The sequence below is a fragment of the Macrotis lagotis genome, chromosome 1 (assembly GCF_037893015.1).
Source record: "Macrotis lagotis isolate mMagLag1 chromosome 1, bilby.v1.9.chrom.fasta, whole genome shotgun sequence".
Taxonomy (NCBI): Eukaryota; Metazoa; Chordata; class Mammalia; order Peramelemorphia; family Peramelidae; genus Macrotis; species Macrotis lagotis.
Genome location: NC_133658.1, coordinates 867,181,653 through 867,193,758, shown reverse-complemented (window position 1 = coordinate 867,193,758; position 12,106 = coordinate 867,181,653).

Here is a 12,106-nt window from a genome sequence, read left to right as displayed (position 1 = left end):
AACAAAGAAATGAGTTGGGGAGGGGGAACCATAACACAAGTAAAAACTAGATTCTATTGGAAGTCAGAGAGGCTATTTCCAAATTCTTGACCTGACTCCTTAATTTTCTACAATGTGACCTTGGGCAAGTCACTCTATAATAATAACTGGCATTTTATAATGATGTAAATTTTTCAAATCACTTTAAAAGCATGACCTCTCCCCATGGCCCTGGGCTGCAGGGTTTATTATCCTCATTTTACAAATAAAGAAACTGAGGCTTAATGAGCTGAGATGACATACCCATTGTCCCATAGAATCCAAATATCAAAGGATTTGAACTCGGTTCTTCCTGACTCCCAGCTGCAGCCTTCTAGCCCCTAAGCCAAGCTATTTTATTTTACCTCAGTGAGATTCAGTTTCCTTACTTGTCAAAAATAAAGGGGTTTGGGATAGTGAATTGGTACAGTGGATAGAGGACCTAGAATCAGGAGGACCTGAGTTCAAATATGACCTTAGATACATAATACCAATGTGACACTGGGCAAGTCACTTAATCCCAATTGCCTCCCAGAAGGATATTCAAAAAAAAAAATACAAGGTTGGATTAAGTGATAATTTAGGCCCCTTCAAACCCCAAATCCAGTGATAACTTCCCCTTCAAGTTAGATCTAAAATGTGCCCTGAAATGAACTGCAGTCGTTTTGTGCAATGAAAAAAGACAGGAAGTTCAAAAATGAAGCATATTTATGGAAAAAACTCAATATCTCATTTTTATCTGCTAGGTGGTACAGTAGAGAATTGGGTTTATAGTTAAGATCTAGGTTCAAATCCTACCTCAGAAATTTTAATTTAATGATGTTTATCCTTTGTTCTCAAAGAAGACTATTACATCAGGGAGGTGATGCCATCACAAGCACATAAATTGGATTTTTAAACTATAAATATATTTATTTATTTATTTTTGAATTTTACAATTTTTCCCATAATCTCGCTTCCTCCCTCCCCCAACCCTCCACAGAAAGCAGTTTGTTAGTCTTTACATTGTTTCCATGCTATACATTGACCTAAGTTGAATGTGTTGAGAGAGAAATCATATTCTTGTAGGGGGAAAAATAAAATATAAGAGATAGCAAAATTACATAATAAGATGTTTTCTTTTTTTGTCTCAGTAACTAATTATTTTTTATATAATATTTATTCTTATTTTGTACAAATATTGTTTTTTATACATTAATATAATATTCTTGTTTAAGAGTAAATGAAATACCCCCTCCCCCATAAATATAGACTCGCTTGAGCGATAAAGTAAAGGGGAGAGAAAAAAATTAAAATAAAAAAAATAATAGTAATAATTGTAGGTATGGCCAGGTGGCACAATGGACAGAGCACCAGCCCTGGAACCATGAACATCTGAGCCCACATCCGGCCCCATACACACAACAATCACCCAGCCGTGTGACATGCAAGCCACCCCAACCCCACTGCCCTGCAAAAACCAAAAGAATAAAGAAAAAAAAAAGACCCAAAATAAAATAAAATAGTAATAGTAGTAGGGGTGACTGGGTGGCAGACAGAGCACTGGCCCTTGAGCCAGGAGTACTCGGGTCCAAATCCGGCCTCAGACACCCAATGATTACCCTGCTATGCGGCCCCAGGCAGGCCACCCAGCCCCATTTGCCCTGCACCCCCCCAAAATAATAATAATAAAAAATGTGCTTGAGTCTTTGTTCCAACACCAACAACTCTGTCACGGGTAGATCACATTCTTTATGCTAAGTCCATCAAAAAAGTTACTTCCATATTTTTCCACCATTGCATTATAGATTTCAAGACAGGACCAGAAATTTCTAAATCAGAAAACCACTGTAGAGGGGTCCAGAAACCCTCCAGAGATCTTTTGGGTAGACTCCCATCACTAATGCAAACGCCACTCTGACTTGGTCATTGGGTTCGAATGTCACACGGAAGAATTACATGGTAGAGTGCTTCACTAGGAATTTACTCTTCTTGGGTCTGTCGGGGAGCACTGGATCTCTGTGACTTAACGAGCATCTCAGTTGTCCAGGGCATAGAGTGCCTGGAGTCAGGAAGACCTGAGTTCATATATGGCCTCAGAAACTTACTGGTTGTATGACCCTGAGCAAGAAACTTGCCTCAGTTTCCTCATCCCAAGGTAGATAGAAGGTTCTAGCGATCTTTAAAGTTGTTCTATAAATGTTGACTATGATTGTATAACACAGAAATTATCCAAAACAAATGTTATATGAATTTCTGTTGTGAGCAATAATAGTAGCTAGCATTTATATAACTCTTTAAGGTTTGCAGAGCACTTTATAGATGTTCTCTCATTTGATCCTCACAATGACCCTAGGGAGATGGGCTATTATTATCCCCATTGCCCAGATGAGGAAATTGAGGCTAAAGGTAAGTTAAAGTGACTCGACCCATGTCACACAGTTATTAAGTTCCTGAGGTAATTTTTGAACTCGGTTTTGACTCACAAGTTCAATCCTAACCACTGTGACATCCACCTGCTTCATCAGTGATTCCATGGGATCATTGATGTAGAACTAACTGGAACTTTAGAGACATCTACTCTCACCTCTTCATTGTATAGATGAGGCCCAGAGAAGGTTAAGTGATTTGCCCAAAGCTACACTGGTAGCAATGTTAGCTAACTTTTTATCTCAATCTAAGTTTTTCAAGATGCTCTACTTATATTGTCTCATTTAACTTTCATATCCAGGGGATCCTGGGAAGTGTTTAACAAACAGTTCTCTGGGAAAAAAAATTGTATGCACAACATATTTTTAAGTTTAACCTACATTGTTGGTATTTTTCCCATCACTTTGTTAAATCTAGACAATCCACTAACAATAAAACCAAGCCCCACTTTGCAGCTTTTGCCAATTTCCAAACCCCCAAAATGCTCACACTGAAAATTTCACAATCAGCTCTCACCAGCCAGTTGAGACTGGCTCCAGCACACCTCTACGCATAACCCTGTGAAGTAATGATATTGTTTTTCCTCATTTTATAGCTGGAGAAATTAAGGTTGAGATAAGTTAAATGACTTGCTTAGGGTCACTCAGCCGGTTTGAATTTGAGGCAAGATTTGAACCTGAGTCTTCTTCCAGTTCTCTTTCCACCATACTCCCTAATAAATGTCAAAGGCAGGATTTGACTCCAGGGCCAGCGGCCTTCTTTTAATTCTACATTTTATTCAGCATTCATTTCTTGAGCATCTACTTTGTGCAAGGCCCTCTCCTAATTCCCAAAGTCATTTTCTGCCAAAGCAGATGAACCTCTGCATTTGGTACCCACTGGTGGCTTCTTTTGACAGCATCTGGCTTTTCTGCATAATTTCTGAAAGATTCGTCTACTGTTGCTAAGCAACTGTACTTTTCCAAAGTTGCCTTTGTAGGTCTTCCCTTGAAATCCAAAGCGCTCAGGAAATTGCCAATGTACATGCTTAGTTCTCTAATTAGCCAGTGGCTGGGGTGAAGATGTATTCCAATTCCCCCCACCCACACACCCCAATTGGGATCCTCTTTGGGAAAAAAAAAATGAACTTCTTTTCAGGTATGCAGAATATACACGACAAAGGAATGACCGTCCAGCCTGACCTCAAAACTTCCTTTTCCTATGGCGCCCTGGAGAACAATGATAACGTTTCTGAGATCTACACCCCTGCCACCTTTCCTGTCATGCAAGAAGAGCATGGCTAAAATTCCTTCTCTACACCTTCCTACCATGTCCTAGAACATAAAAAAGAGGGAATGAGCAAGACCTTGAAAGAAACTGAATCTGTCCTGTTTCTGGGAGGGGTTTGTTTGTTTATTATCTGGACTTTCCAGTATGTTATGGTTGAGTTCACCAGGGTTTAAAACTATTGGGCTTCAACTTGCTTTTCCAAGTTTGTTGTTTTTGTTGTTGTTGTTGTTGTTTGTTTTTCAATGAGAGAGAAGTCCTTTGTCTTGAACCAACAGGAAGTTGTATAGGTCTTCTATGGTTGGACTGTTGCATAGAAAAAGGCAAAAGCAAAACAAGACAAAAAACAACTTAGCTAAACACAGTATTTTGGGTTGCAATAAGGAGCACACATCAGCTGTGTGTGTGTGTTTTTTTCCTTCCAGGATCTCACATCTTACATGACAGTTATGCATCTGCCTAAATAAATGATGAAAGATTACTATATGCTGCTTACATTCAGAGCTTAGCACAATGGCTAAAAACATACAGTTGTTAATAAATGTTGATTTATTTAAGCAAACTGAAGCCTCCCGGCTGAGGTTGAGACACACAATGAAGTATGCTTCTAATCTTCTAGTCTTGTCCTAACTCAAATGCATGACCAGTCTCCAAATATCTTTCTCAGTTTTCTGTTTGTGATCAATTGTGTATAATGACAGGGTACCTGACTGGCACTCTGGGTAAAAGTTTTTGATTGGGCAGTCTGTAATTTATGTAAATGCAATGTAAAACAAAAGACAGGTGATAGGCAGACCCAACCTTGTGTTCCTAAGGTCACAGATATTCTTTCCAGGGGGAGAAAAACATGCCAGTGTCTCTAAATTTGTATCTAGTATCCATATGGATCTGAAACTTACTTTGTACTGCAAATAGCTCTATGATTTTTTTTTTCCAAATTTAGGAGCTGGGAAGTCAACAGCTGAGCAATAGTTAGCTGTCAAAAAGAATATAAGTCTATGAAATGAATCTGGATTTATGAGTTCATCTGGATGCATCCTCCCTACATAATTCTCATTTGTGGGTTAGTTGTCTGTATCCTTCCATCTACCTATCTACCCTCTGGGTCATTCCTTTAGACAGAAGTGAGGAACTTTTTTTCCTGCCAATAAACATTTGGATATTTATAACATCATTTGCAGGCCACAAAAAATTATCCACTTAAAAATTAGTCTGTTCTATTTGGTCAAATATTTAATTAGTATACCCTTAAAAAATTCCTAGATTTATTAATTTTGAGTTTCCCCTGCAGTTGCTTAGCAATGCACGATCAATGATTTTTGCCCAACAGGTCAGATGTTCCCTGCCTTTGTTTTATCTTTTTGCTACATCAAGGCCTATATTATTCCCCCTTTTGGTGATCCTCCCTGGCCCAGATGCCCTCCCTTTCCATTTATCTATGTCCTTGAAAGTATCTTCTATACCATTTCATAATAGTCCATGAAACATATACTCACTATCATATATTTCAGGAAACACAAACCAGATTGTTGCTAATTTTCCCTTACAGAAGCCAGGATTCCCAAATATTCAGACATAATGTCAAAGTTTATTTATTAATTAGCATTTAAAACAATGAGGCCTATATAAAAGAAAGGTTCATCTTACTTCCCCCCATAGCAAGCAAACATGGTGGCAGGGTGATGGGCCCCAAGGAAAAGGGATTATATAAAATTATTTTGTAGATACTAGTTAAAGATAATGAAATCAAGACAAAGATAAGTCTTCTTCAGCCTAAAAGGAACCCTGTTTCTGGGGAATGATTAGGGAACAACTCTTATCCCTAAAGGCTCCAGGAAAATTAAAATGTGTTGTAAGCTTACCAAATTGTTCAGGGAACTTCCTCCACTGTTTAAAAATAGTAAGACCGTTATAAGCCATTATAATAATTAAAAACAAGAGGAGCAATAATATTGCTTATGGAGCTTCCCTACAGAAAAATAGGTTTATTTGTTCATTCCTTGGCTTTTATCTTTTCCAAGCAAAGGCACCTGAGAATGGTGTTCATTTGGAAGATAGAATTGCTCATTATCTCCTCCTGTACTGAAATTTTGAGACTCACAAGCTAAATTTTCCTTGAATTGATGATAGGCATCAATTGAGTTATGTGTTTCAGGGTACCCCATGCCCACATAATCCTAGTTCAGAAATGGAAACATTCTCTGGAAGGGGCCAGTCAATATTTTTCCCACTGTGTGTGTGTGTGTGTGTGTGTGTGTGTGTATTTAATGATTTCCCTTTGAGTTAGTCTAGATGTCTTTTTTTTTGGCAAGGCAGTGGGCTTAAGTGACTTGCCCAAGGTCACACAACTAGAGTAATTATTATATGTCTGAGGCCACATTTGAACTCAGGTCCTCCTGACTGCAGGGCCAGTGCTCTATCCACTGTGCCACCTAGCTGCCCCAAGTCTAGATGTCCTTTTAAGAATTTAGAGAATAGACATATTTATGTAAACCAAGAGGGCCTTGAACACTGATTATAATAAAATCCTAGAATGTCAGGGCTGGAATTTTAGACTGAGAGGTGCCTTAGAATATGGAGAACCTGGATTCAAATTCCTTGTTTGATTCTTACTACCTATGTGACTTGGGCCAAGTCATTTCATCTCCCTGGGCCTCAGTTTACTTATCTGTAAAATGAGGTGCTTGGACAAATAGCCTCTGAGGTCCTGTCTGGCTTTAGATCTACAATCCTAGGAATGCTGGGCTTGGAAGGAGCCTTAGGAGACAGAAGACACCAATTGGATGTGACCTTAGAGAGTATAGAATCCAAGACTCACATTTTACAGAAAAGAAACTGAAACCAAAAGATTTGCCCAGGGTCATACAACAAGTTCGTGGAAAAGCAGGGGCTTGAACTATTTTCTGATGCTTTTCATGCTAATATTCTTCCTCTCCCCAACTCCCCTTCACCACCGCTGGCTTGGCCAGGTCAGATGAATGCTTCTACCTCAGAACTTCTTAGATAAGTCCAACAATCAAGATATGATCTGTGGTGTTCTTTCCACCCCAGTTTAGAAACACCCTCACTTCTGCCTGGCCGCCTAGCCCTGCAAGGTCAGATAACAGGACTGAAGAGACTGATGCCCCTAGAACATTAATTCTGATGGGCTAGGCTTAACACCATGGCTCCAGTGTCTTCTCAGTCTGTAGTCTATGAATAAAGTGAAGAGAGAAAGCAAGAGAGAGAGAGAATACAAAATATTGTTTCTTGGGATGTTTCTTTAAGGACTAAATTTGATAATGAACTAAAAGTAATTCTGATGTGAAACAAAGCAAGTCTTGAGGCTTCAAGAGGAAACAGACTGAGGTGGGTAAGAATAGAATGTCAGGGGGTGGCTAGGTGGCGCAGTGGATAGAGCACCGGCCCTGGAGTCAGGAGTACCTGAGTTCAAATTCGGCCTCAAACACTTAATAATTACCTAGCTGCGTTGCCTTGGGAAAGCCACTTAACCCCGTTGCCTTGCAAAAAAAAAGAATAGAATATCAGAGCAGGGAGGACCTTTGGAATACAGGATGTCAGAGATGGGGGCCCCTTAGAACAGGGGATGTCAGAACTGCAAAGACCCTTGGAACAAGAGATGTCAGAACTGGGAGGACCCTTAGAGTAGAGAACATCAGAGATAGGAGGACCCTTAGAACACAGAATGTCAAAACTGGAAGGGATCTTAGAACATAAGAGGTTAGAATTGGAAGAAACAATCATCAAGAACTTAGCTAGTCCAGCTCCTTCGTTTTACAGATGAGAAAACGAACCCAAAGCAAAGAAATTAGTCATACAGGAAGCTAGTAGCAACACTGAAATTAGAACCCAGGTTCTTGAATTCCAGCCTCTGCTTTTTCTATTGTTGCATTCTGGAGAGCCCAGAATTTGGCCAAACCTCCAGCCCAATTTGAAGTGAAGCCCTTTGGGACCTCAGAAAGTGTCTGTGAAGCTTATGAAACTCAATCAACCATTGCAAATTTATACACAGTATATACTCCATTCCTCTGTCTTTTAATAACATCATTCAAATGTCACAGTCCCTTCAGGCTCACCACACACTTTCCTCATACAGACTCTGAAGTGGGTAGTGTAAATATTGAAAGTATTGAATAAACAACCTGCTTGCTGCTAGCAGACAAGGAACACCTGTTCCTGAGGGGATGGCTATCATTGGCAGCCAGTTGACTGCCCCAGCAAGCTCATCTGCCTTTCCTTTCATTCCTTCCCAACCTTCCTCCTTGTACTTTATTTTAATTTTTTTTGCACACCTTTCTTTCCAAATTACGTCCCTTACCAAAGAGCCATCCCCTATGACAAAGAAAAGAGAAAGGGGGAAATAAAGTTCAGCAAACTTAACTGATGTCATTAATGAGTCTGGAAGTATATGTAGTATTTTCACATCTATAGTCCTCTACCTCTGCAAAAAAAAAAAGCGAATCACTCTCCTTCTAACTGATCCTCTTCCTTTTTTGCCACTGGAAAGCCATGGGACAGTGTCTGCCACATAGTAGGCATTTAATAAATGTTTATTGATTGATTAGAATATACTTTTGAACATTTTTTCATTGCTGTCTCCACCACCAAAAATATACCCTCTTTGAGTGAAGATGGATGTGGTAGAAGTAAGAGAATAATGGGAAAAGAGAGACAGATGCTGTACAAATTAGATTGAAATCTATCTGTAATGGATTATTATGGTGCAATATAAGTGACACATGGATAAATACAGAAAAGTATGAGAAGACATGAAATGATGCAGAGTAGAATAAACAGAGCCAAGAAAATGCTATATAGAATAGCAGCAACAATGGAAATGGAAGAAAAACACTTTAAAATGACATTACAAAGGACAAATGTGGCCCAAAAGAAGGGATATGAGAAGATACCTCCTCTTTCTTTACAGATGGAAGGAAGAGGGTGTTTTAGGTATGGAATATTGCATATATTATCCAATTTTTTCAATGTATTGATAGATTTTGCTGATTTTCTCTTGCACTTTTTCTTAAGAAATATTTCTTTGTTATATTGAATGACTCTCTGGGAAAGAAGGATAAAAGGGAAATCTAGTGGATGTTAAGACAAAATATATTAATTTTTTTATTTAAAAAAAATATGGTCTTCCAAGTTTGACCATCATGGGTTTTATTGATCGATGAAGATACAATGCATGTTCTAGACAGTGCCAGAAGAATTGTCCTATTGGCAGCCATCACATTGGCTTGCACATTAGGTCACCTTTCCCCTGGACCCTGGAGTTGACAGCTGCTAGGAGAAAGGACAATTAGACATGTCCATCGGCATGACTAATGGAAGCCAGGCCGCTTTGCTGTACAATGTGGGGGCACACCAGCGCATGCACAATATGCCCTCTTTGCTTTATGCTTCTGAACATATCTGGTTCGACATTGGCTGAGGTTCAGAATGATGTTACCTTGGACCATATTGTCTTCCAGTATGAACCATACGCACACAGTTATCTTTTGTTCATTTTACAAACCTGATGCTGCATGTTGCATTTCTTTTTAAATCTATGTGTCCACAGTTGAGAGTAACTGATATTTAAGAAAAATCATAATAAAAACATTCAGTAATATGCTTCAAGTACTTCTCTTCAAGTTTGGTATAATACTCCTTGGATTATCTAAAGCCCGGATAGACATGAGTGATGTCTTTTATTTGGGTGCAAGAAGAACATAAAATCCTTTCCCTTCTTGAGCCAAGTACCCTCTATATATTTTATTACATATTTTCTTTTACTGCCCATAAACATTTAGTCCTTATTAGGCTAAGAACTGGGAATAGAAATGCAAGCAGAAAGACCCTGCCCTCAAGTAGCTTACATTCGGGGGGGGGGGGACTACAAATAAAAGGAAACTTTAAAAGGGGGAAGGCGGGGGAAGTCATTGGGGGTAAGGAGTGGTAGTAGAGAAGGTCTTAGGGTTCATCTAAACCAGCCTGTTCATTTTACAGAAAAAGGAAGCCCCAAAATGAAGCACATCCTCCAATTCCAGTAAATAATAGAGAAGGAATGCAAGCCGAGGTCTCAGTTCCCAAATGAGGGGAGGGCTGTTTTTGCTATTTCCCCTATACTTAAGATGTCAAACACACAGCCCCATGCTGGACCAAATTAAAATATAGTTCTAATATGATTTTAATATGTTGACACATAATATCTATATAATAATATGCATGTAAATATACATGTGTGACTTTCTAAGCCAATATGTGACCCACAGGGATCCTTAGGTATGATTTAATAACCTGTTTCTATTAAAGTTTGACACTTGCCCTGTTAACAGCATGTAGAGACAGGACTAGGGACCCCAAAACTATGACTGTTCTCTGAAGGAGCTCCCAGGTAAAGAAACTGACTCCAGCGATGCAGATTCAATTCTTCTCCATAATTTACACTCTTAGAGAGCTATCTAGATCAGTGTTGTCAAATTCAATTAGAAACCAGGGTCCATTGTCCTCTACATAAGGATCCCTGTGGCTGCAGTTTGACTTAGAAAATCACATCATAACATTATGTTTTACTGTATTTTTATTTATTTTGTTAAATATTTCCCAAACACATTTTAATCTGGTTGAAGCAGCACTGGGAGGATTTTGGTATTTGATCTGTCAGACCCAGACCCAAGGTCCTCCTGGCTTCAAGACCAACTCTGTTCTCCAAGTCAGTGTGTTTGCTGCCTCTTTCATTAGTTTGTGCTAATGTTTACACATGTATTTAAGTGTAGGAAGAAGGTTGGAGAGCAGGCTTTGCTTGTTAGCTTAATTCAATCCATCAATAAACATTTATTGATCACCTCCTATGGATCAAAGACTGCTAGTACTGGGGCTACAAAAAGAGGTGAGAAACAATCCCTGCCCTCAGGGAATTTGAAATCTAATGGGGGAGATAACATGCAGATAATTATATGGAATATATGGAATAAATAGGAAATATTTAAGTGTGTAGAATTATGAAGTATTGGGAAAGGTTTCCTGTAACAGTGGGAGTTGAGTTGGGACTTGAAGGAAGCCAGGGAAGTCAATAGTAGGAGTGGGAACAAGTACCAACTGCCAGTTCTATCACTAACTGAATGGTTGGATTGAATATCCATTGTGGACTAGAATGGTGATCCGGTCCACAGAATAGACACAGGTTCTAGAGTATTTACCATGCAAGAAGCAAATATGGAAGCAAGTAGTAACTCTGGTTCTGACCCAAGACTGCAGTGGGATGACCTGGGCAGGAAGCCAATAGTTCTATCACTCTGGAACCCTAGAGCTTTCTAACTAGCTAATGATAGTTGGGTCAGCGGCAGCAGTTGATTGGAACTCCAACCAGGAGTATGCCCACAATTATCTTGTTCAGGCCCAAACTCAATCAGGAATATACAGGGCTCAGACCAGGAAGGCAACATTCATACTTTGCTCTAGATCAGACTGCTTTGGGGTTTCTGAAAATATTTTGGTCTCTAGTCTAAGTTGTCCTGGAGATCCTAGAATAATACAACAATTAACATCCTAAGAAAGTAAGAGCAAAAAAACCCAAGAGGACACAAAAACTAATCAAACCAAATCATTCCTTGCAGAAGCATGCAGAGCCTGGCTATAACATAGGGTCTAAGTCAGGAATTAAGGCTGGAAGAATGAGCCAAAAAAAACAAACAAGCAAACAAAATCTTACCATAAAGATCTGTTTTAGTCACAGGGATGTTCAAGACACAAAGAATGACTCTAAAACAGCTTACAAGCAGAGGTTCAAAAACAACACACAATAGGGACAGGTTCAACTAGAATTCCTGTTTTTTTTAAATAAAATAAATAATAAATGTTTAATATAATTAATTTATCCAATATTTAATTTGATATAAGAAATTAAATAATAAATAAAAATTACTTTATAAATGAAACAAAATTTTAAAGCATCTCTCTCGATAAAGGCCCCATTTCTAAGACATATTTAGAACTGGATCAAATTTAAAAGAATACAAGTCATTCCCCAATTGAAAAATGGTCATAGAATACAAAGAGACAGTTTTCAGATGAAGAAACCAAAGCTATCTATAGTCATAGGAAAAAGTCTAAATCACTATTGATTAGAAAACATACAAATTAAAAGAACTCTGAAGAACCATCAGATTGACTAACATGACAGTAAAGGAAAATGATTAATGGTGGGGATGTGGGAAAACAGACATAAATAATGCTTTGGCAGAGATATGAACTGATCCAAATATTCTGGAAAGCAATTTGGAACTATGCTCAAAGGGTTATAAAATTGTTCATACCCTTTGACCCAGCAATACCCAAAGGAAAAGGAAAAGGACCTATATAGAATAACAGTGGTGTTATTCAAAATCACCTATTAACAAAATATTTATAGCAGTTCTTTTTGTGG